A 26,794-nucleotide genomic window follows, 5' to 3' on the forward strand; every position below is an offset into this window, starting at 1 on the left:
ATTTCCAGAGGGATAATAGAAGCCAGCTGCTGGGAGACTGAAAAGAGAAAATAAACTCAGGTCCCTCACCTGAAAGGGCAGTGGTGGTCAGACGCTTCCACACAGATGCCTTTCAGTCCCACCAGAGTGTAGCTCTAGCCAGAGACCTACAGCTGTCTCTGTGTTTAGACGCTGTTCACTGAGGATTGCAAGTTGGGAAAGAGGAAGAGAGAGGGGAGAGGGTTCCCCATAAAGAGAGTTCCCCATATGGGCCACCAAAATGTCACGGATGATTAGCGACTATCTGGGGCCAGCGGCATGGGGTTAAGAATTTACCAAGACAACTGTAGGTAAAGAAAAGCAGACATGTTAGAGAAAGTATGAAAATATGTTGTAAGGGTGCAACAGGCAGATTAGCAAGAGAGGAGCTGACAGCAAGGAAACAAAGCCTTGCTGGGGATTTTACAGGATGGTACTTCTGTGTGCTGAAGAGGGCTTTGTGCAGTACTGACAATGCCAAGATTGCAGTGAGCTAACTTGAATTTTTCTATTAGTACAGAGTCTGGTGATAGCTGGGCACGGGAAGATTGTGAGTTATTTGCGCAGGAGGGCTATGTGTCCTGGACCATGAAGAAAGGCAGACTTATAGCTTATCTGATTTCTCTTTCTGCTTTCCTTTGGTCCTGCCAGCTTGACTCCATTTCCCTAATTAGGACTCCACACCAGTTGTTTTCACTTTAGATTAGAAGTTCCTTGAAAACAGAGAGGAGGCCCCTAAGGGGTGAAGGGTAGACTATTCAGGGCTCATTGTATTCACTATTCTGCCTCCACCGAGCCTCTGCACCGAGCAGGGGCTGGATCAATAACTCTAATTGCCTAAGTGTGGATAGAGGAGTCTGGCCTGTTGGAACTGGTCTGCACTAACAAATGAATCCAGGTCCTTAGGTCAGTAGTTCATGTGACTTGTCTGGACATCAACATTCTTCAGGAGAGGCATCTCCCTGGCCTCCTGCCACCATAGTCCTTTTATGCACCCATCCTTCCCGCCCAGCAGCTGCCTTGGTCTTTCCTAATAGGTGAGACACACCATTAGAAAGTGCACCTGAGTGCCTCAGCAGAGCTGAGTGGAACCCTTTTCACTGAGGGGATACCCCACGTGGAAGTGCGGTTCAGTTAGCCCCGACAGGCTCACAAGAGGCTCATTTTCCAGTCCCACCGTGATTGAGGTGATAACTTTAAAGCAGTAATAATATAGAAACCAAAAATGCTCACAGTCCAATCACCTTCCACAGAGGATGGTTCACAATGTAGAGGGAGAGTTCCAGATATCTTAACTGCATAGCCAATTCAAGGCTTGAAGAAAGGCAGACTTATAGCTTATCTGATTTCTCTTATTGCTTTCCCTTGGTCCTGCCAGCTTGACTCCATTTCCCTAATTAGGACTCCACACCAGTTGTTTTCACTTTAGATTAGAAGTTCCTTGAAAACAGGGAGCAGGCCATGGATGTGCTGCATCCCAAACAAGTGCCCTTCTGTGACATGCTCCCATCCTCATCTCAGGAGACACTCCAAGGGTTGTCTGGGACAGTGAGAGCCCTTCAAGACCTCAAATTATGGTTGTCCAAATAGAGAACTTATTTATAAGATTGGTCAAGCTGATTATGGTGGATGAGAAAAGGCTTTCCTTATCTTTCAAACAACTCGTACCTAGTCACCCTCTCATGTTAAATGGAACCATGACTGTTGAGCTAGGCTGAGCCTAGGGACCCATGTGTATCCCCAAAGGCATTGTTACTATGAGGACAACATTGAGAGTGGGACCTTTCAGCTTTTGCTGCACAATGCCAAACAGCTGGCTGGACACTTCTGGTCCTTGAAGGACATAACCGTTTGGTTGTCATGGCAGCCCCACGCGGAGAAGGGTAATCCTCTCAGAGGGAAGGCCCCATCACCATGGGAACCAAATCCTCTCAGAGGGAAGGCCCACCGGAAATGGGCCCCATCACCATGGGAACCAAAGAGACTAGAACCTGCCATTTTGTCTCATGCAAGTAGCCCAGCCTGCACTGTCCCAGGAAGCCCCACAGCCCGGATGGCCTTCAGGGGAGCCTCGCGGCCCTTCACCGTCGCGGGAAAAGCCAAGTTGGTGGCAGGAGGAGCCCACCACCAAGGCGATCTCACTGCGGAAAAACTCGACCCTCCGCCTTCACGTCTAGGGCGGCAGGTGGTAGAGCTGGGCCTCTCAGGCCCATGCCCGAGGGCAGGCGAGACAAGGAGCGCCCCCAAGTGGCCATGCGGTGTCCTCACGGAAGGCAGGGAGGGCGTCACAGGCCTTGGGGACCTTGATACAACCTGGAGCACGAGGCTGAGAAACCCACCACGCAGGCCAGCTGGAGGCTGCCGCCCAGCCGGGAGTCAGAAGCTGGAGCCACTGGGTGCTCCCGAAGCCATCTGGAGCACCTGAGGAACCTTGTGACTACAGTAGTCCCCATAGTCCCCACTGTCTTGTGGGCCTTGAGGACAATCAGAGGAGGAGGAGGGATCCGGTCTACACCATCAGAGTCGTGCTACTCAAGGCTGCTCTTCAATTTTTCCTATTCTCTGCCAGGAGCCACCTATCACACCACAAAAGTTTTCAATCACCATGTGGCAGTTTTTCTTTCCTGGCATTTTATCAAGTGTCTTCCTGCTTTTGTCTTTGTACTTTCAAGACAGTTTGTTATGTATCAGGTGCCATTTATCATCTTGCTTTGTGCTGTATAAAATATGTAATTCTGGCCAGGAGTGGTGGCTCACGCCTGTAATTTCAGCACTTTGGGAGGCCGAGGCGGGTGGATCACTTGAGGTCAATAGTTCGTGACCCGCCTGGCCAACATGGCGAAACCCCATCTCTACTAAAAATACAAAAATTAGCCGGGTGTGGTGCCATACGCCTGTAATCCCAGCTACTCGAGAGGCTGAGGCAGGACAGTCACTTGAACCCGGGAGGCGGAAGTTGCAGTGAGCCGAGATTGTGCCACTGCACTCCAGCCTGGGGCACAGAGTGAGACTCTGTCTCAAAGTAAATAAATAAATACATACATAAAATGTGTAATTCTTCCAGCATTTAAATTACATATATATAAACATATAATTTAAATTACATCTGCACAAACATGCCCTGACATTTAAATTATATATATGCACACACACACATATATCTGTAAACCACCAGATAAAAAGAAAAATGATTGCTTCTGTTTCAATAAAACTTTTTTTCTGCCTGTTAAATTAGAACGGGTGGCAGGTGAGGTAATTTTATTTGAACTATGTCTGCAGCCATTTAAGCCTAGTTAGAACTCTGTCATAATAAGGTAACTGATTTTGATCTCCATCTCTTAAAAAGGAGGGAGCTCAGCCCACTAGAAGAAATGTTGAAAACAAGACTCTGCTTGATAGAATTTTGGCAACCTCTCCATTGAGAAGTGTCAACAATGATGCTGTTTATCAGATTCTAGAAAGTGAGCAACCAAAGAAACATGCCAGAAAGTCTTTCTGCCTTGTATAAATTTGTACAACAAGCATTGCAGACCTGAAGTACTTTGCCCAATTGCTGTGGAGAGAAGCTACAAGTATGCTTAACATTAAGTGAATGTTTCAGTCATTGAGTACAAACTGGCATCAAAAGGTAATTTGGTAATTTAGATAGTTCCTCTGTCTGGACATGGGGACGATGTATGATGCCTCCAGAGGAGAACCAGGGAAACCCATCCGCTTTATGGTGCAGACTGGGAAGTGGGGATGTAAGGAAGCCAGAAAATAGGTTTAAAAAATTGACCATTCTGATGGGACTGAGTTGATAAAATATGGCAACCTGTATTTGTGATCTACATTTTGTATGTGTTTTCTTGTATTTTGTTGATTATTTTGTTTATGTTCTCTCTCCCTTAACACCTAGTGCAATTACGTTTCACCTGAAAATGTCAGGTTGACCAACAGGAAATCCATGAGCCTCCTCACCTTCTCAGGCCTACCTCTGGCACCCTATAGATGTCCCAGACTTGTCTTTGCTACTACTTTCTGTGATGTTGACAATCTTTTCCCTTCTTGTCTTCAACTCACTTCTCATTATCATTCTGTCTTTTTCTTACCCTCCCCTATATCTGTTCAATTTTGTTCAACTGTGCATCTTCACACATATGCACTGTATAGGCTATGCTCTTTTGAAAGTAATAATGAAAATCCTCTTTGTATCTCTGAAAAGCTATCATTTCATTGACAAAAATGAACAGTAAGTGGACTTTAATTTTTTCTGATAAAACTGAAACTCTTACATTCCACTATTTTCTCCACTTATACTTTGAGTATCACAAAGAAACTTTCTGAACACATAGAGATAACAGTTTTTATGAATAGTTTTCCTCACTGTTTTACTCAATTGAACATTTTAATCTCTTTTTTCTCTTGAGACTTCCTCTTTGACCCACCCATGTGTTTAAAAGTGTGTTGTTTAATCTCCAAATATTTTGAGATTTTTCTGGCTTTTCATTATTGAGTTCTAGTTTAATTGTATTATAGTCTGACAGCATATTTTGTATAATTCCTATTCCATTAAATTTGTGAGCTGTCTTTTACGGCCCAGAATACACTCTACATTGGCAAATGTCTGTGTGAGCTTGAGAAGAATGTGTATTCTGCTGTTGTTGGATGCAATATTCTGTAAATGTCAATTAGCAATGGTTGATTAATGGTGCTGTTCAGCTCAACTAAGTCCTTACTGATTTTCTATCTGCTGGATCTGTCAATTACAGATAAAGGGGTATTGAATTCTCCAACATAAGAGTGGATTTGTTTATTTCTCCTTGCAGTTCTATCAGTTTTTACTTCACATATTTTGATGTTTTGTTGTTACCTTCATACACATTAGGAATTGTTATGTCTTCTTGGAAAACCAACATCTTTATCATTAAATAAATAATATTCCTCTTTATCCCTAATAATTTTCCTTGCTCTTAAATCTGCTTTGCCTGATAATACAGTGACTCCAGCTTGGTTTTGATTACTGTTAGCATGGCATATCTTTCTCCATCCCTTTACTTTTTTATTTTTTGACTTTTATTATTTATTTTTTATTTTTTGAGATGGAGTCTCGCTGTTGCCCAGGCTGGAGTGCAGTGGCACGCTCTCGGCTCACTGTAACTTCTGCCTCCCGGGTTCAAGCGATTCTCCTGCCTCAGCCTCCTGAGTAGCTGGGACTACAGGCGCACGGCACCACATCTGGCTAATTTTTGTATTTTTAGTATAGACAGGGTTTTGCCATGTTGGCTAGGTTGGTCTCAAATTCCTGACCTCAGGTGATCTGCCTGCCTCAGCCTCCCAAAGTGCTGAAATTACAGGTGTGAGCCACCACACCCAGCCAATTTCTTTACTTTTAATCTATGTCCTTATAGTTAAAGTCAGTTTCTTGTAAAAAACATAGTTGGGTCTTGGTTTTTCATTCACTCTGACACTGTCTTTTTTTTTTTTTTTGAGATGGAGTCTCACTGTGTCTCCCAGGCTAGAGTGCAGTGGTGCAATCTTGGCTCACTGCAACCTCCGCCTCCCAGGTTCATGCGATTCTCCTACCTCAGCCTCCTGAGTAGCTGGGATTACAGGCGCACACCACCACACCAGCTAATTTTTGTATTTTTGGTAGAGATGGGGTTTTGCCATATTGGCCAGGCTGGTCTCGAACTCCTGACCTCAGGTGATCCACCCAACTCAGGCTCACAAAGTGCTGGGATTACAGGTGTGAGTCACCACGCCTGACCTACTGTCTGTCTTTTAATTGGTATATTTAGACCACTGATGTTTAAAGTGATTTTTTATATAATTGGACTAGTATCTACCATATCTGTTACTGTTTTCTATTTGTTGCCCTTCTTGTATGTTTTTTTTTGTCTGACACTGGTTTTCTGCCTTCTCTGTTTTTAACTGAGAATTTTATACAATTTTATTCTCTCTTTTAACATATTAATTATACTTTCAAAACTTTTAAAAGTGGTTGCCTTAGACTTTGCAATATACATTTACAACTACTCCAAGTCTGCTTTCAAATAATGTACTACTACTTCATGGGTAGTGCAAGTATCTTATAAGAGAGTATTTCCAATTCTTTCCTCACATCCTTTATAACATTGTTATAATTCATTTCATTTATTTATAAGCTATAATTACCAAATATAGCTGTTATTTTGAACAAATTGCTATCTGTTAGATCACTTAAGAATTAAAAAATAAATTTTATTTCTCTTCATTTATTCCTTCTCTAATGTTCTTCTTTTCTTTATGTAGATCTGAGTTTCTCATCTGTAATGTTTTCCTTCTTTCTGAAGAACTTCTTTTAACATTTCTTGCCAATCAGGTCTACTGGCAAAAATTTCCTCAAATTTTGTTTGTCTGAGAAAGGCGTTATTTCTCCTTCACATGGAATGATGATTTTGCTGGGTACAGAATTCTAGATGGTTGATTTTTTTCAACACCTTAAAAATTTCAATTAACTCTCTTCTTGCTTGCACAGTTTCTGAGGAGTGGTCCAGTTTAATTATTTTCGTTATTTCTCTATAGGTAAGGTGTTTTATTCCTCTGGCTTCTTTGAGGAATTTTTTGTCTTTGATTTTCTGCAGTTTGAATATGACATGCCTAGGTGTATTTTTTTTTTATATTTATCTTACTTGGGCTTTTCTGAGCTTACTGAATCTGTTGTTTTGTATCTGACATTAATTTGAGGAAATTCTGTCACTGTTACTTCAAATATTTCTTCTGCTCCTTTCTCTTTTTTTTTCTGGTATTTCCATTATATGTATGTTACACCTTTTGTAATTCTCCCACAGTTCTTGGATTTTCTTTTCTGACTTTTTCATTCTCTTTTTGTTCTTGGCATTTCCATTTTGGAAGTTTCTACTGATGTATCTTCAAGCACTGATTCTTTCCTTGGCATGTCCAGTCCATTGATGGGCCCATCAAAGCATTCTTCATTTCTGCTACATTGTTTTTCATTTCTGCTGTTTCATTTTGATCCTTAGAGTTTCCCTCTCTTTATTACAGTACCCATTTGTTCTTGCATGTTGCCTACTTTTCCCATTAGAACCTGAAAACATATTGTAAGATTAATGGTAGCCATAAAGACCGCTTAATCATGCCACAGGGATGGCACTATGTGTTACTCAGCAGTATGATGCAACCTGACCAGGGATTTCCAACCTGATATGGTGATTTCCAGAAGGCAAGGCCTAGAGCACAAGGGTACCTCTGTACAGATACAACTTTCAGAAGCCTTAAAACAAAACTTACCCTTACAAAAATAGCTTAAACCCCCTTTATGAAAGAATAATCTGGTAATTAACCTGGACTGAACACAGATATGAAAAAAGTGGGAAAGATTCCCTAAACTTTGAAAATGTTGTCTGGACAGAGACCCTCCCAGTCAATCAGTCATCTGACCCTCTGGTTTTATCTAACCCACGCCACTGGCCTGCTTCTGCTATCATCCTTGTAAGAGCTCTACCAGAACAAACTTCATGAATAGCAGATGGTGTCTAGGGCTCATCATTGGTGCAGATTGAATGGAAGGGGAAACATTCGGAATAAATGGTATGCTTTGAATGGAGCTATTGCATCTTGGTCCCTTGGTAGAATGTGTGGCTGTGTTCGGGGTTGAGATATACAACCTTTATATCAGAATGCATGTCACTGATACATTGTGAATGCCCTGGAGCAATATTTAAGATCAGAAACATCTTGAATGGGATATTGTATTTCCTACAATAGTCTCTTGCCTGCAGAATGAAATAGTCAAAAATTAGTCTTCAAACAATGCTGATGTCACCCAGGCTTCCTTGTTATGATGACAATAATTAGGAAATGTCTGCTTGCTCACATTCTTGGATGCTCTAGAGTTATCTGAGTGTTAGGTTAGAAAAGACTTTAATTTGAACTCCTCAACATTTCCACTCAAAAGCAGAATGCAAAATGGTCTTTGAATGTGCTGAATCCTGGCATTGTCTTGGACTCTTCATAAATGTGTGTATGCTCTGACATATACTCCTAGAACAACCTCATTTCATCAACATTAGATATTGGTTCTGGAAAATATTTCTTGTCTATACTTATCCTGTGCAGCTCTTCCTTAAAAGCTTTAGCACCTTCAGTATTGGCACTTGCTGCCTCACCACTGGCCTCACATTATGAAAATTATGACACTTTTTGAAGCATTGGAACTACCCATGACTTGCTGTAAACATTTGCATATATCTAGGATCATCTGCATATTCTTTTAATGTGTTGAAAAGACTTCTTGCCTTAGCCTGGATCATCAGTAGGTTAAATGGTATGTTTGTCTCTATCTGGTTTTCCATCCCGATGACAAATAATTTTTTTTCATATAATCAGTTAGCCCAGCTCTTTCCTTTGTGATGAGAGTGGATTTAACCAATATTGATAATTTCACTGCATTAGTTATTTGCTTCTTATCCTTTAAGATGGTTGAGATTGTCAATTGTGAAGGTTCTAACATGTGCAGTGGCCATTACTGGCTTAATGCCTTTATGCTGGGCAATTAAGTAAAATTTTACCTTAAAGAGTAATTGTGGCTGGGCATGGTGGCTCATTCCTGTAATCTCAGTGCTTTGGGAAGCCAAGGTGGGTAGATCGCTTGAGTCTAGGAGTTCGAGACCAGCCTGGGCAACATAGTGAAACCCTGTCTCTACAAAAAAATTAGCTGGGCATGGTGGCATGCACCTGTAGTCTCAGCTACTCTGAAGGTGAGATGGGAGGATTGCTTGTGCCTGGGAGGCAGAGATTGCAGTGAGCCATGATTGCGCCCACCGCACTCCAGCCCGGGCAACAGAGCTAGACCCTGCCTCAAAAAAAAAGGTAATTGCTTTCTTCTTCTTCTTCTTTCTTCTTCTTCTTCTGTCTCCTTCCTTCTTCCTCCTTCCTTCTTCCTCCTTCCTTCTTCCTTCTTTCTTCTTCTTCTTTTCTTTCTTCTTCCTTCTCCTTATCCTTATCCTTCTTCTTCTTTTTCTTCCTTCTTCTTTCTTCTTCTTCCTCCTCTTCTTCTTCTTCGAAGCAGGAGACACAGATGGACATTTTGTATACATGATGGTTTACAAAAACACAAAATTATTTGCAACACAGTACACCTTAGAGTATCAGTTGTTTACCCTTGTGATCATGTGGCTGACCAGGAGCTGTGATTTGCTGCCACTACCCAGCACCAAGAAAGATTATTGTGTCTTATATTGCTAGCCCTGGAAAAGATCAAAACTCAAAATTCAAAATATAATTTCTACTGAATGCATATTGCTTACACACTATCATAAAGTCAAAAAATTATAAGTTGAACCATCCGTAGAATTCTCTGTGTACATTTCAAAATGACTACTTTCTCCTCCCCCTGCCAGAAGCATGAGGAGATTTTTTTTTAATTCTCATTGTGAGAACTTAGTAGGGATACTGAAGACAAAATGTACGATTGTGTGGGACCCCTTAAGACTTGACCTTTGAGAGGTCAAGTTTGTCCACACTGAAACTCCAGCAATTTATCCATTATAGTTTATGTTTTCCTACCCTGGTACTGGCTCCAGCAATGATTTCACTCCCAACTTGGGAAGCAGTGGTTAGCCCTGTGACCTCAATTATCTGATGGAGCTATAAAAAATGGTTAATTTTCAGTTTTTTCAGCTTTTTACTTGTTGTGAAAATGGGAATGACAACTTCCAACCTCCTTACAAGACAAACTGGCAACTTCAATCTGGGATTTTTATATACTAGAATTTACAACCAATAATAATAATTATTATAGTAATAATAGCAAATTAGTATTTGCCAGATATATAAATTCTTAAATGTATTAACTCAATTAATTCTCACAGCTACCTTGTGAGATTGGTATTATTGTTATTTACATTTGAGGATGAGAAAATTGGGACACAGAGAGGATATGTATTTACTAGAGTTTTGATTAGATCCTTTCAGATTTAGACAGAAGTGATTGACACTAAAACACAGACACTGATATTTCATAATGGTGTTATATGCCAGGCATTGTTTTAGTTCTCTAAACATAATAACTCAATAAACTTCAACAATATTAAGAGGTAGTGACTTTTGATAAAAAGAAAACATGAGTCCATACATCCAAGTTGCTGAGCAAACTCCACGAAGGATAAACTCAAAGGGATACACACCAAGACATACTATAATAAAACTCTCAAAAGACAAAGACAGACAGAGAATCTTGAAAGCAGCAAGGAATAATTGACTCATCATGTACAAAGGATCCTTGATAAGTTTAACAGCCAATTTATCATCAGAAGCTAGGTCGGCCAAAAGACAGTAGATTACATATTTAAAGTGCTGAAATAAAAAAAAAAAAGCTGTCAACCAAAAATTCTATATGTGGCTAAATTCTACCGCAGAAATGAAGCAAAAATTAAGATATCCCCATTAAAGTTGAGAGAGTTCATCACTAGCCAACCTGCCCTACAAGAACTATTAAAAAGAGTTCTCCAGGATGAAAAGACATAAGATTGGAGTTAGAAGGCATACAAAGAAATAAAGCTGGGCATGGTGGATCATGCCTATAATCTCAGTATTTTGAGAGGCTGAGGTGGGAGGATCACTTGAGCTCAGGAGTTCAAGACCAGCCTGGGCAACATAGGGAGACCCCATCTCTGCAAAAAATAGAAAAATTAACCAGGAATGGTAGCACATCCCTGTGGTCCCAGCTACTTGGGAGGCTAAAGTGGGAGGATTGCTTGAGCCTGTGAAGTTGAGGCTGCAGTAAGTCAAGATCATGCAATGCTACTGTAGTTCAGCCTGGGTGCAAGTCCTTGCCTAAAAAACAAACAAACAAACAGACAAAAAACCCAATGTCGTTACTTTTACCAGAGTAGTTCTTTCTTTCTTTTTTCTTTCCTTAAAGAACTACTCTGGTAAAGGTAACTACATTGGTAAATACAAAAGCCACTATTATGTTTTTGCCTTGTAAATTTTCTTTTTGTTTCATATATAATTTAAAAGACAAATGCATAAAATTATTATAAATATGTGTTAATGGGAGACAATGTATAAAGATGTAATTTAGGAAGAGACAGCTGTATAGGAGCAGAGTTTTTGTATATTATTAAAGCTAACCTGATACAAATTTCAATTACAGTATTGAAATTTCTTCATAATGATAATAATTGTAATTATTTCTCAGTATCTGCACATTCTGTACCTGAGGATTTGACCAACCAAAGGTCAAAAATATTTGAAAAAAATCAACACAGATAATATGACTAGAAATCATATGGATTTGAAAAATAGTACAGCATAACCGCTATTTATATAACATTTACATTTTATTAGGCATTGTAAGTAATCTAGAGATGGTTTAAAGTATACAGGAAGATGTGTGTACATTATATGCAAATACTACACCATCTTATATATAGACTTGAGCATCTGAGGATTTGGGGTCCAAGGGAGGTCCTGGAACCAACCTTCCATAGATACAGAGAGATAACTATTGATTATTTTTTTAAAAAGTTAGGATGTTAATTGAAAGCACATGGCAGCTCCTAAGAAAATAATTTTTAAATATTCAGAAAAGAAAATTAGGAGGAAATCCAAACTTTGTATTAGAAAAAAATCAATTAAACAAGAAAGCAATATTGAAAGAATTGGGGGGAAAACATAAAAAATATATAAAACTAAGAGCAAAGTAGCAAAAGTAAATCTTTCCTTATCAGTAATCACTTTAAATATAAATAACTGAAACTCACCGGTTAAAAGACAAAAACTGGCAGGATGGATTAAAAAATAAAAGCATGTTGTCTGCCCACAAGAGACTAACTTTAGGTCCAAAGATACAAATAGGCTGAAAATAAACAGACAGAAAATGATATTCCACACAAATAGTTGCCAAAACAGAGCTGGTATAACTATACTAATATCAGATAAAATAGACATGAAGTTAAAATTACAAAAGACAAGGAAAGTCACTATTCATTGATAAAGGGTCAATTTATCAAGAAGATATAACAATAATAAACATATATGCACTGCTATGATTTGGGCATGGTTTTGCTGTTGTTGTTCCTGCCAAAGCTCATGTTGAAACTTGATTCCCAATGTGGTAGTGTTGGGAGGTGGGGCCTAGTGGGAAGTGTTTGGGTCATAAGGGCAGATCCCTCATGAATGGCTTGGTGCTGTTCTCCAGGTAGTCAGTGAGTTCTTCCTATTTTAAGACTGGATCTGGATTAGTTCTCACAGGAATTGATTAGTTTCTACAAGTGTGGTTGTTACAAAGCCAGGTCACCCCTCATGTTTCTCTTTCTTCACACGTCTGCTTCCTCTTTGCCCTTCTCTGTCATGTTGTGACTCAGCACAGAAGCCCTTGCCAGAACCAGGGTCATGCCATTGAGATCCTCAGCCTGCAGAACCATGAGCTAAATAAAACTCTTTTCTTTATAAATTACCCAGTCTCAGGTATTCTTTTATAGCAACACAAAAGGGACTAAGACATGCACCAAACAACAGAACTCCAAAATGTATGAAGCCAAAAAAATGAGACTTGAAGGGAGAAATAGACAGTTCTGCAATGCAGTGGGTTGACATCCTGGGACTGCTGCTCCTGGTAGTAGGGGTTGACAGGACAAGCTCTCTGCCCACATGGTGCTCACGGACTAGCAGAGGAGGCAGTGACAACTGCTGTGAAATAGTAGTGAGTGTTAAGAAGAAAGATGGGGAGAGGCACATTAGGCAGAGTGAGGAAGTGAGAGAGACAAGGCAGGAGGGGTGTTGCAGAGCAGGTGAGAGAGGGGTATCCTAAGCAGGTGGCATTGGCAGAGAAGGCTGGGAATGGTCTACACATCCCATGTTTGTTTCTGAGTGGTGGGATAATGAATTTTTTGTTTTATTCTTTATATTTTTCTGTGTGTGTGTGTGTGTGTGTGTGTGTGTGTGTGTTTGAGACAGGGTCTCTCTCTGTCACTCAGGCTGGAGTGCAGCGGCACAATCTCTACTCACTGCAGCCTCAACCTCCTGGGTTCAAGTGATTCTCATGCCTCAGCCTCCTGAGTAGCTGGGATTACAGGTGTGTACCACCACGGCTGGCTAATTTTTAAATTTTTTATAAAGTCAGGGTCTCACTATGTTGCCCAGGATAACATTTTCAATTAAAAACATGTGCTACTTTGATTTTCAGAAAAAGGGAGTGCTTAAAAAGAGAGAGAAAGTTCAACTTCATAAACCTGAAGAGCACTGCTGACTTCCTACCTGTGGCCACGTAGTCCTAGCTGCGTTTTTCTGGTGGCTTCCAGAAGAATGGCACTGCCCTGCCACCTTGTGGCCATGTGGCAAGTAAACCTTCCAGCCAGCATTACAATAAAGCCAAAATCAGTTTTCTCACGTTTGAGGAAGATGACAAATATTCAGCATTCTAAGTAAGCTATGATTTGGATGGAGCTTTACTGATACCACTCAGAGATAAGGTGTTCTGCTTTATGGTAATACTTCGTCCTTTTGGCATCATCAAGAAACAGCCTCTCTAGTCAAAGCTTAACTCTTAAGGACCTACATAAAGATTATCTGAACATTCTTATTCATTTCTTACAGAGTGTATTGAACACAAAAACCTTTCCTTTAGAGCTCATGATTTTTAAAAACAGTATCTCCTCAATGCAAAGATAAGTTCAATCCATCACCAGGAAGAGCCCAGGCTTAGCTCATAGGAAATACAAGTGAATCCAGGGATAGTGGAGAATTTTCTTTTCTTTTTTTCTTTTTCTTTTATTATTTATTTATTTGTTTGAGACAGGGTCTTTCTCTGTCAACCAGGCTGGAGTGCAGTGACACCATCGTGGCTTACTGCAGCCTCATCCTCCTGGGCTCAAGCGATCCTCCCATCTCAGCCTCCTGAGTAGCTGTGACTACAGGTGCATGCCACCACTCCTGACTAATGTTTGTATTTTTTTTAAGAGACCTGGTTTCACCATGGTCCCCAGGCTGGTCTCAAACTCCTGAGCTCAAGCAATCCGCTGGTAGGGCTTTTTCTTATTGTTACCCTCTGTATTGATTTGTTCCGGTTGCCAAAACAAAGTACCACAAACTGAGTGGCTTCTTACACAACAGAAATTTATTGTCCACAGCGCTGGAGGTGAGAAGTTTGAAATCAAGGTATTGGCAGGGGTTGTTTCCTCTGAGTGGAAGGTCTGCTCCAAGCCTCTCTCCTTGGCTTGTATGGCCATCTTCTCCCTGCCTGTTCACATCACCATCCTCTGTGCATGTCTTCATGTCCAAATTTCCTCTTTTTTATAAAGACAATAGTCATATTGGTTTAGGGCCCAGCGAATGACCTCATTTTAACTTGATTATCTCTGTAAAGATCCTATCTGCAAATAAGTCACATTTTGAGGTATTGGGGGTTAGGATTTTGAAATATGAATGGGGGGTGAGCACAGTTCAACTCCTGACACCCCTCCTGGTGTTGCATTTCAGTAGAAGACCAGTGAGCCTCAGGTAGGAACCTGGAAAGCCCCACCGTCTTGTTTCCTCTCATCTTCCCTTTCTTTTCCCTCAATGGCTTTCAACTCTGATTCACATTAGAATTATCCAAGGAGTTTTTAAAATTTCTGATTCTGAACCCCACCCCTAGACCAACTAAATCAGAAGAAAACTCGCAGGGAAACTTAATCCAAGAAGGAATCAAGGAAGGCTTCCAATGGGAGGGGATTCATTCACTACATTTTGAAAAATGAATGGATGATTGAGATAGAGAATAATGAGAGGTGTAGAAAGAACATCATAACCAAAGACTTAGTGGGGTCAGACAACATGGGTGGGCTGGCAGGGCTTGTGTGTGTCCTGATGGCAGAGGGAGGGGTGGGGGGTCACACACAGGGGCACAGGAGCAACCCTACAGGCAGCTGTTGCTGTGAGATAAACGTCCAAGCAGGAGGTGCTGAAAGATGAAGCTGATGAGGCAGGCAGGGGCCAAATCAAGAGAGGATGTGTGCCTCATGCAAAGAAGCCCGGGTTTCCACAACAACATTTCAGAAAGGGAGCTGCCATCACCCCCGAGCTCACTCCTGACCATAATGTCAGGTGTGGCTGCCCTCCTGTCAACTGCATCACCATTGTGATTCTACTTTCATAAGCAATGACAAGTGTGAGTTCACTGTTACGACAAAGGACGTCATTGCCAATTCTGAAGCTGCTGTGGATGGCAGTGAGGCAGGATAGAGTGGAAGAGGCAAGACCAGGAGCTGGGCAAGACCAGTGAAGTATAATGGATGGCAGAGAGGTGTAGACCCTAGTCAGGAGGACGGACAGTTAAGAAATGCATTGGGTGGACCAGGCGCGGTGGCTCACGCTCATAATCCCGCACTTTGGGAGGCTGAGGTGGGCAGATCACCTGAGGTCAGGAGTTCGAGACCAGCCTGACCAACGTGCAGAAACCCTGTCCCTACTAAAAATACAAAATTAGCCGAGCGTGGTGGCACATGCCTGTAGTCCCAGCTACTCAGGAGGCTGAGGCAGGAGAATCGCTTGAACCTGGAAGGAGGAGGTTGCAGTGAGCCAAAATCCTGCCATTACACTCCAGCCTGGGAAACAAGTGCAAAACTCTGTCTCAAAAAAAAAAAAAAAAGAAAGAAAGAAAAAGAAAAAAAAAGAAATGCATTGTGCGGAGTGGGGCTGGGGGGTGAGGTGACCAGCTTGCCTCTTCCACTCTATCCTGCCTCACTGCCATTCACAGCAGCTTTGGAATTGGCAACGACATCCTTTGTCATAACAGTGAACTCACACTTGTCACTGCTTATGAAAGTAGAATCACAATGGTGATGTTCCTGCCCAGGCACTGAGGTGAAGCGAATGGTTTGGCAACAGGGTACAAGGGAAAATGCAGAGGTGAAAATCTGGGCCTTGGAACAGCTTCATCAAGTCTGGCGAGGGAGACCCAATCCACTCAACTGCAGAATGTGCATGTGACCACTACATGGTGAACAGAGGACTGAGCTTTGCTGCTCTACCAACCATCATGGTAGGGGCACACATTCTACTCCCCTGAATGCAGCCAGGCTCTGGGGAGCTCATCTGCAGCTTTGACTCATTCTGGGCAGCCTCAATTTTTCTCAAACACCAATTGCATCTGGGAAGGTGAATTCACTGTGCCTGGGTTTGTCCCCTCTGCTATAACAGTGTTGCAATGTCACGTGAAAGATTCCTATCATAATTTAACCATTTTCTAAATTATCTGGGAAGTTTATTTGGAGGTTTGGGAGTGCTCTAATGATGTATGATAAATCTTTGATGCAAAGATCTACAATCTTGCAATTTACTATAAGCATCTTTGAAGTACATGTTATTAATTTAACCTTATATAAAGGTTATATACAGAATCTGTACCTCAGTATGCTTAGTTGTATCCACATAGAGGACTTCTAAAACAACAAAACTGCCTCATTATACATTATATAGACTTGCACATCATAATGGCAGTTAATAAAATGAAATTCTGTGTTTTCCTTTTTATAGTTAAATTTTCCTTAAAAAAATAACTTGCAGGAGATAAGCAAGAAAAATGCCTTGGCCTGGGAGATTAAAACCTATCTGGCAAAATGAAAACATTGATGTAAATGACATGAAAATGGTTCTGTCTGGCTTTCCTGTGGCCCATTATTAGAGATCAGATTGGCAGCTGCTTCCACAACTAATTGATTCTACGAAATTTGGCAAGCTTTATACTTCTCTATCTCAGAAACTGGACAACTGCCCACTTTGTAAATACCAATGTAACAATATCCTTTAAAGTGCTTAAAATCATTGGGAAAAATCCCTATCAAATAAAAGATATACTTATGTAACTTATTATAGTACTTGATTTCAAATATTTATATGTAAAATACTAATGACTGTTCTGATAAATACTTTATCAAATTCACAAAGTATGTCAGTATGTGAACAGCATAATCTAAAGGCTTGTGCTGGTGTCTTCCATTTGCCCCCTAAGATCCACTCTCTGTGGTTTTCCAGCCAGCCCTGGACCCAGTGGGGGAATGTGGGTGCTGACCTAGGTTTTCCTTTGCCTTCTGGCTTCAGGTTGGGTTCAGCCAACCGGTGTAGGGTTATCAGCAAAAGATCCATAGGTGGGAGGAGAATGGAGGCAGGTATTTATTCTCCCCATGAGTGTTCTCTGAATTGATACTGAAGGCCATAGTTCCTGTCAGGTGACTCATTCCATAGACCCCTCACCCCTTGACCTTCAACCTTTGTGCTTAGAGGTAATAATAACTGTTCCCTGAGATTGCAAGCCCCAGAGAACTCCATCATCATTTGCTATCTTCTGTAAACTACCCGTATATTTTAAATAGTTCTTTTTATTAAATTCTCCTCCAGTGATCCAAATTGAATTTTCCACCTTGAATGGTAACAGTGCTTTTACTCTTTTCCTTTGTGTTGAAAAGGAAGCATGGGGCAAAAGGTGCTGAAATACAATCTCTGCTTATTAAAACAAACAAACAACAACAACAAAAAAAACGAGCAATTCAGTACCACAAAGCTGCTATGTTAATACATCTCTTTTTCCTTCTTTTTCTTTCTTTTTTTTTTTTTTTTTGAGACAGTCTCCCCTTGTTGCCTGCGTTGGAGTGAAGTGGCGCGACTCAGCTCACTGCAACATCCACTTCCCAGGTTCAAAGGACTCTCGTGCCTCAGCCTCCCAAGTAGCTGGGACTACAGGATTACAGGCAGTGGATCATGCCTGTAATCCCAGCACTTTTGGAGGCTGAGGTGGGAGGATCGCTTGAGTACAGGAGTTTGAGACCAGCTTAGGTAACACAGGTTACACAGGTTACCTAAATGGTCCTCAGGGCCATTTCTAGTGCTAATTAAAATGGTCCTCAGGGCAAATAACAAACAATGAAACAGTTATCATATGGTCCCATTTTTACAGTCCCACCAACAGTGTAAAAGTGTTCCTATTTCTCCACATCCTCTCCAGCATCTGTTTCCTGACTTTTTAATGATCGCCATTCTAACTGGTGTGAGATGGTATCTCATTGTGGTTTTGATTTGCATTTCTCTGACGGCCAGTGATGATGAGCATTTTTTTATGTGTCTGTTGGCTGCATAAATATCTTCTTTTGAGAAGTGTCTGTTCATATCCTTCACCCACTTTTTGATGGGGTTGTTTGATTTTTTCTTATAAATTTGTTTAAGTTCTTTGTAGATTCTGGATATTAGTCCTTTCCAGATGGGTAGATTGTGAAAATTTTCTTCCATTCTGTAGGTTGCCTATTCACTCTGATGGTGGTTTCTTTTGCTGTGCAGAAGCTCTTTAGTTTAATTAGATCCCATTTGTCTATTTTGGCTTTTGTTGCCATTGCTTTTGGTGTTTTAGGCATGAAGTCCTTGACCATGCCTATGTCCTCAATGGTATTGCCTAGGTTTTCTTCTAGGGTTTTTATGGTTTTAGGTCTAACATTTAAGTCTTTAATTCATCTTGAATTAATTTTTGTATAAGGTGTAAGGAAGGGATCCAGTTTCAGCTTTCTACATATGGCTAGCCAGTTTTGCCAGCACCATTTATTAAATAGGGAATCCTTTTCCCATTTCTTATTTTTGTCAGGTTTGTCAAAGATCAGATGGTTGTAGATGTGTGATACTATTTCTGAGGGCTCTGTACTGTTCCATTGGTCTATATCTCTGTTTTAGTACCAGTACCATGCTGTTTTGGTTACTGTAGCCTTGCAGCATAGTTTGAAGTCAGGTCGCGTGATGCCTCCAGCTTTGTTCTTTTGGCTTAGGATTGTCTTGGCAATGCGGGCTCTTTTTTGGTTCCATATGAATTTTAAAGTAGTTTTTTCCAATTCTGTGAAGAAAGTCATTGGTAGCTTGATGGGGATGGCATTGAATCTATAAATTACCTCGGGCAGTATGGCCATTTTCACGATATTGATTCTTCCTATCCATGAGCATGGAATATTCTTCCATTTGTTTGTGTCCTCTTTTATTTAGTTGAGCAGTAGTTTGTAGTTCTCCTTGAAGAGGTCCTTCACATCCCTTGTAAGTTGGATTCCTAGGTATTTTATTCTCTGAAGCAACTGTGAATGGCAGTTCACTCATGATTTGGCACTCTGTTTGTCTGTTATTGGTGTATACGAATGCTTGTGATTTTTGCAGATTGATTTTGTATCCTGAGACTTTGCTGAAGTTCCTTATCAGCTTAAGGAGATTTGGGGCTGAGACAATCGGGTTTTCTAAATATACAATCATGTCATCTGCCAACAGGGACAATTTGACTTCCTCTTTTCCTAATTGAATACCCTTTATTTCTTTCTCTTGCCTGATTGCCCTGGCCAGAACTTCCAACACTATGTTGAATAGGAGTGGTGAGAGAAGGCATCCCTGTCTTGTGCCAGTTTTCAAAAGGAATGCTTCCAGTTTTTGCCCATTCAGTATGATATTGGCTGTGGGTTTGTCATAAATAGCTCTTATTATTTTGAGATATGTTCCATCAATACCTAGTTTATTGAGAGTTTTTAGCATGAAGCGCTGTTGAATTTTGTCAAAGGCCTTGTCTGCATCTATTGAGATAATCATGTGGTTTTTGTCTTTGGTTCTGTTAATATGATGGATTACGTTTATTCATTTGCATATGTTGAACCAGCCTTGCATCCCAGGGGTGAAGCCAACATGATCATGGTGGATAAGCTTTTTGATGTGCTGCTGGATTCGGTTTGCCAGCATTTTATTGAGGATTTCTGCATTGATGTTCATCAGGGATATTGGTCTAAAATTCTCTTTTTTTGTTGTGTCTCTGCCAGGCTTTGGTATCAGGATGATGCTGGCCTCATAAAATGAGTTAGGGAGGATTCCCTCTTTTTCTATTGATTGGAATAGTTTCAGAAGGAATGGTACCAGCTCCTCTTTGTACCTCTGGTAGAATTCAGCTGTGAATCTGCCTGGTCCCAGACTTTTTTTGGTTGGTAGGCTATTAATTATTGCCTTAATTTCAGAGCCTGTTATTTGTCTATTCAGGGATTCAACACCTTCCTGGTTTAGTCTTGGGAGGGTGTATGTGTCCAGGAATTTATCTATTTCTTCTAGATTTTCTAGTTTATTTGCATAGAGGTGTTTATAGTATTCTCTGATGGTAATTTGTATTTCTTTGGGATTGGTAGTGATATCCCCTTTATCATTTTTTATTGCATCTATTTGATTCTTCTTTTCTTCTTTATTAGTCTTGCTAGTGGTCTATCAATTTTGTTGATCTTTTCAAAAAACCAGCTCCTGGATTCATTGATTTTTTGAAGGGTTTTTTGTGTCTGTATCTCCTTCAGTTCTGCTCTGATCTTAGCTATTTCTTGCCTTCTGCTAGCTTTTGAATGTGTTTGCTCTTGCTTCTCTAGTTCTTTTTATTGTGATGTTAGGGTGTCAATTTTAGATCTTTCCTGCTTTCTTTTGTGGGCATTTAGTGCTATAAATTTCCCTCTACACACAGCTTTAAATGTGTCCGAGAGATTCTGGTATGTTGTGTCTGTTTTCATTGGTTTCAAAGAACATCTTTATTTCTGCCTTCATTTCATTATATACCCAGTAGTCATTCAGGAGCAGGTTGTTCAGTTTCCATGTAGTTGAGTGGTTTTGAGTGAGTTTCTTAATCCTGAGTTCTAATTTGATTGCACTGTGGTCTGAGAGACAGTTTGTTACAATTTCTGTTCTTTTACATTTGCTGAGGAGTGCTTTACTTCCAACTATGTGGTCACTTTTGGAATAAGTGTGATGTGGTGCTGAGAAGAATGTATATTCTGTTGATTTGGGGTGGAGAGTTCTGTAGATGTCTATTAGGTCTGCTTGGTGCAGAGCTGAGTTCAATTCCTGGATATCCTTGTTCACTTTCTGTCTCGTTTATCTGTCTAATGTTGACAGTGGGGTGTTAAAGTCTCCCATTATTATTGTGTGGGAGTCTAAATCTCTTTGTAGGTCTCCAAGGACTTGCTTTATGAATCTGGGTGCTCCTGTATTGGGTGCATATAAATTTAGGATAATTAACTCTTCTTGTTGAATTGATCCCTTTACCATTATGTAATGGCCTTCTTTGTCTCTTTTGATCTTTGTTGGTTTAAAGTCTGTTTTATCAGAGACTAGGATTGCAACCTCTGCTTTTTTTGTTTTCCATTTGCTCGGTAGATCTTCCTCCATCCCTTTATTTTGAGCCTATGTGTGTCTCTGCATGTGAGATGGGTCTCCTGCATACAGCACACTGATGGGTCTTGACTCTATCCAATTTGCCAATCTGTGTCTTTTAATTGGAGCATTTAGCCCATTTACATTTAATATTTTTATGTGTAATTTGATCCTGTCATTATGATGTTAGCTGGGTATTTTGCTTATTAGTTGATGCAGTTTTTCTTCCTAGCATCGATGGTCTTTACAATTTGGCATGTTTTTGCAGTGGCTGTTACCAATTGTTCCTTTCCATGTTTAGTGCTTCCTTCAGGAAGGCCTGGTGGTGACAAAATCTCTCAGCATTTGCTTGTCTGTAAAGGATTCTATTTCTCCTTCACTTATGAAGCTTAGTTTGGCTGGATATGAAATTCTGGGTTGAAAATTCTTTTCTTTAAGAATGTTGAATATTGGCCCCCACTCTCTTCTGGCTTGTAGAGTTTCTGTTGAGACATCCGCTGGTAGTCTGATGGGCTTCCCTTTGTGGGTAACCCGACCTTTCTCTCTGAGGGCAGCCTATTTTTAAAGGGAAGGGACTTAGACTCTATCTCTTGATGGAAGCGCATCAAAGAATTTGTGGACACATTTTTTAAACCATGACTACATATGCATAGATACCTAGGGAGCACAATGTTGCAACATGTTACCATTTGAAAATTTTAAGTGAAAGGTGTATGAATATTTGGTATTCTACTTTTCATTTTCATGTAAGTTTGAAATTTTTCAAAATAAAAAGTTGGGGGGAAAATGTTACTCTGCAGTTGTCCAGCCTGATTTTTTTCCCCATTTGTAGCCAATTTGCTTTTTGCCTGGATGCTTGAATAACTCTTTCTTTAAGTTGTATATTCTAGTTATAAAGCATCTCTTAATAAATTTTCCTGGACTGCAATGTGTGTCTCCATCTAGAGGTTCATTTTTTTTCTTCTATGTAATCCCCTTTATTACATCTTCTGAATTCTTCTGTTCCATATTTTGGGGCACTTTGCATTTAGCACACCAATTATCCTCATGTTGGATCATTTCTACATTCTGATTCTGTGGGCTTCATTGTATTTGCTTTAATTTATTTTCTTTTCAGCTGCATGTGTTGTTATGATCTTAAGATTTTCTTTTAACTTAGTTTCCAGTAGTGTCTTTTCTATTCCTTCCAATTTGTACTTCAGTGTGTTGAATGGTGTTGTTTGGATCCTCACTTTGTATTTTTAAGTGTGACGATCTCCATTTATCTGTTTCTGTTGCTGCTGTTTATATTCTTCTCTATGAGGTCTTATTTTAAGTTAGTTAATGTACATATAATGTATATACACAAATACACAGTTTATTACTATTCCTTTAATCATGTATTCTCCCAGGTCAGTTTCTTTATCAATCTTTGCAGGGGGTCTTCCTTTCTTGCCTCCCTCTTCATTTTCTTTCTTTGTTAGATGCCCTGAACCAATGTTCTGCTTTTTCACGATTTCAAGGAGTGGTCCATCCCTTTAGGGAATATGCCTAACCTTTAGGTAATTTTCCCAGAGGGAAACTAGAATGAATTAGAGCCATGGCTATGAAGAGAGAAAAAAGAAAGGCTATTTTCCAGTTGTTAATCTTCAGGGTTTCAATTATCAGATATGGGGCTTTTCAAATGACTTCAGGGGTGGTGTGTGATTAGGAGCCAGGCTACTTAACCTCTCTGCTCCAGAATCCTTCATTTTCCTCCCTGATATCACTTTTTAAAGTTTATTGCATTCCCCTATCTCCCTTTCCTTGTTGGCAATTATTATTGATTTTTTGGGGAGAGGTTTTCTTTTTTTTAAACTGATTTTGGGTGCATCTTGTTAAGAAGTAGGGGAAGAAAAACTGTGAGGCAGTCTCTATTCTTTTAAACTTAGAAGTCCATCTCTTCTACAGCATCATATTTATATTTTTTAAGCAGGCTACAGGAAGAAGGAAATACTTTTCACAAGAAAAAGAACCTAGTGCTTTAAGCTGGAAGTGATCTCAGAAGCCATCCACTTTTGGGCTGGGGGCAGCGGCTCATGCCTGTAATCCCAGCACTTTGAGAGGCCGAGGGGGGTGGATGACCTGAGGTCAGGAGTTCGAGACCAGCCTGGCCAACATGGCAAAACCCCGTTTCCACTAAAAATACAAAAATTCACTGGGTGTGGTGGCACATGCCTGTAATCCCAGCTACTCAGGAGACTGAGGCAGCAGAATTGCTTGAAACTAGGAGGCAGAGGTTGCAGTAAGCCGTGGTTGCACCACTGCACTCCAGCCTGGGTGATGAAGCAAGACTCCATCTCAGAAACAAAACAAAACAAAACAAAACAAAAAACCATCCACTTTCCAAGTTCACAGAGTCATTTAATGACTGAGGAGAAGGTCTCCATCTTTTTTTTCCATCTTCCCTTGTCTCATGTATGGGTGCCATTTTAGACACCAGAAAGAGAGACTGAGAAAGAAAGAGAGGGAGCGAGAAGTTTTGCATGTTGAGTACTTTCCTTTCCTGCCTCTATTCATATTACAGAGCACTGGGCCTTTGTTAGGGGCAGCTCTGGTGGCACAGAAATTGGGGCTCTGACTACAAGGCTAAAAAAGTATATATTGGATAAAGACTCAATATGGTAAAGAAAGAACACCAGGAAAATTGTAAGACATTTTTCTTCTTCCTCTCTTCTCTGGTTTAAAACAAATAAATCAACCAACACCACAAGAACTACATATCATTTGAGGACATGAGACATTGAAAAAGGGAAGAGTTTGATTTTCTGAAATGATTTGTCTCAGCTGCTATGACTGCTTGTGAGAATTAAGAAATTATCCCAGTGAGTACTGTGTTACAAGTACATGCAATGGATTTTAATTATGTCAGCTGGAAAAAGACTTAAAAACAAGCCAAAGGACTGTAGATTAACAGGAAATATAAAAATACAATCTGCCTTGGGTCAATTCTGATCAGTGAGGCATCTCAGAATGCACTCCATCTATTTCAGTGGGCCCTCCCTCTTCTGAATGAAGACTTATCAGCACCAGAGATCTATGAAGCTGCCCCAAAACCTATTGGACCAGCTGGTCACTTGTCATTGGTCAAAACATTAGAATAAATGTTTCCCAAAATGCCCAGAAATGCAATCCTGTTGCTTACAGAGATCCTCAATCCTAATTCTACAATGAGGCTCTTAGTTAATTATGACTTGGGGACATCCAGAAGTTAACCTTGACACCTAGCTGTAAGAAAAAGCACAAAGTAGAAATACAAAAAATAAAAATAAAATCTTTTCTTTCAAAGTCAGCTGGGTATGAAAAATATGAAATTCGTAAATAATCTAGAATTGTTCATGTGATGGTGTAACATGAGGAAATTATACAGTGACAGATAAAATTTTCTTCCACCCTCCTAAGGTCTCTGGCCAGAACTGAAATAGTACAGATTAACAAGAGAAAAGCATACAATATTAATAATTTTTTTTACTTGTACATGGGAATCCTCACAAGAAAAATGAAGACCCAAAGATGCAGTTAGAGCTAAATGCTTATATACCATATTGGACAGAGTAGTAAATTGTGAAAATATGACAAGAAAAAGGGGCTTAGATTTGGGCAATGAATCATGGAGAAGTGACTAGGAAGATACCGGTAAGCACAACAAGTTTTGTTTGTACAGATGTCTCTTGTCTTTGACTTCTCATGTCTAGGGATAAGAATGTTTCTTTCCTCTTGGTGTAGTGAGGACATCTCTCACATGGGACTTCCATCTTCTGCTTTCAGGAAGAAAAAGGAAGGCCAGTGTGCCCTTCTTGCACCTGCTGCTTTTTAAGTGCTTTTCACTCAAAAGAATCAATATGCTACAGTGGCATGTTTTGAGGTGGTGTGTTCTGAACTTCTTCCCTACCCAGTATCTATACTCTCATTCTCCCTTACAAATAGAACTCCTATAGTCTGTTAAAAGAAAAACTTTAGCCTAATTAAATTTAACAGTGTTTACTTGAGCAAAGAACGATTCCACCAATCCGGCAGCCTCCCCAGCCGGAGTAGGTTCAGAGACACTTCAGCACAGCCATATGGTGGAAGATTTATAGACAGAAAAAGGAAGTGATGTACAGAAAAGGAAGTGAGGTATAGCAACAGCTGGATTGGTTACAGTCAGTGTTTCCCCTATTTGAACACGGTTTGAGCAGCTGGCTCCCTTTCATCGGCCATAACTCAGTGACTGGCACAAGAGTAGATTACAGTCTGTTTACACCTTCATTTAGGTTATAGTTTGCGACTTACACAGAAAACTTTAGGCACAACTTAAAATATGTATGGAGGCAACTTTAGGCTAAACTTAAGTCTTGAGGATGCAATGTAACTGTCAGGCCTCTGAGCCCAAGCTAAGCCATCATATCCCCTGTGACCTGCACGTATACATCCAGATGGCCTGAAGTAACTGAAGAATCACAAAAGAAGTGAAAATGGCCTGTTCCTGCCTTAACTGATGACATTACCTTGTGAAATTCCTTCTCCTGGCTCATCCTGGCTCAAAAGCTCCCCCACTGAGCACCTGGTGACCCCCACCCCTGCCTGCCAGAGAACAACCCCCTTTGACTGTAATTTTCCTTTACCTACCCAAATCTTATAAAACAACCCCACCCCTATCTCCCTTAGCTGACTGCCTTTTCGGACTCAGCCCGCCTGCACTCAGGTGAAATAAACAGCCTTGTTGCTCACACAAAGGCCTGTTTGGTGGTCTCTTCATACGGACATGAGTGAAAGTAACTGTCCAGATTACATTTTTTACAAAAGATTTTTTTCAGTCTCCTTCGCAGATGGGAGTGACCAGTGAGAAGCAGATGGAAGCCATTGGGTGTGGCTTCCAGCACAACACTCTCAAGGTGCTGGTTCTGTTGGCAGTTAAGCCTATTACACATGCCTCTTGCTCGTTTCTGCTGCCTGGGAGAAAGACCTGAGGACAGGGGCTGGCAGCCTGAAGGTCCAAGTGCATAATAATAGCGCAGTGGAGCCAAGGGATGGACAGAACCTGGCGGTGCCACCACTCCAGCCTTGGGTGCTTTTCCCTCCTTTTCAACAGGGAGAATTAAACTTTTGTTTTTCTTATTTTAAATTTATATTTGCTCTTAAGTGGCAGGCCAGGTCTCACTAACAGCTGAACAGACAGGCCTCCGTAACCACTGTTTCAGCACTAGTTAAGTTAAATATGAAAAGCTGAAAGAGCCAGTGTCTTTATAGAAAGGCTGGAATGTAACAAAAGCCCACCAAGAGTTTTGCCCAGGCCTTTCCTGGTCCTTGAAGCATGAGAAAATAAAGAAGGAATTCTTAACAAGACCTGTTCAAGATTAAACAAGTTTTTATTGGGGGTCTGAAGAAACTCCCCCAGACCTCCACAAACAAGTTTATCGGGGGTCTGAAGGAACTGCCCAAACCTTCATGATTTAGCAGGAGACAGGATAAGGGTAATCACCTCTGGCACCTGCACCCATCTAGATTAAATAAATTTACTTAAATAAAGACCTTCCTTAGGACTGATCTTAGTTATAGATTAGAAGAAGTTAATCATTTACGTCCTTACACACATGCACACTTACAGGTAGACAGATAGTTT

At 40.5% G+C, this 26,794-nt stretch overlaps 1 protein-coding gene across 1 annotated transcript in view; it reads left to right on the forward strand.

The window, feature by feature from the left end:
- The first annotated feature begins 16,003 nt into the window (after positions 1–16,003).
- The window catches only part of SKA1 (spindle and kinetochore associated complex subunit 1), a 30,261-nt gene continuing 19,470 nt past the window's right edge, over positions 16,004–26,794 (forward strand). Inside the window, exon 1 of the mRNA XM_055368527.2 lies at positions 16,004–16,027. The gene's annotated coding sequence lies outside the window, so the exon portion shown is untranslated. The remainder of the gene's footprint in view (positions 16,028–26,794) is intronic.

The sequence above is a fragment of the Gorilla gorilla genome, chromosome 17 (assembly GCF_029281585.2).
Source record: "Gorilla gorilla gorilla isolate KB3781 chromosome 17, NHGRI_mGorGor1-v2.1_pri, whole genome shotgun sequence".
NCBI classification, from domain to species: domain Eukaryota; kingdom Metazoa; phylum Chordata; class Mammalia; order Primates; family Hominidae; genus Gorilla; species Gorilla gorilla.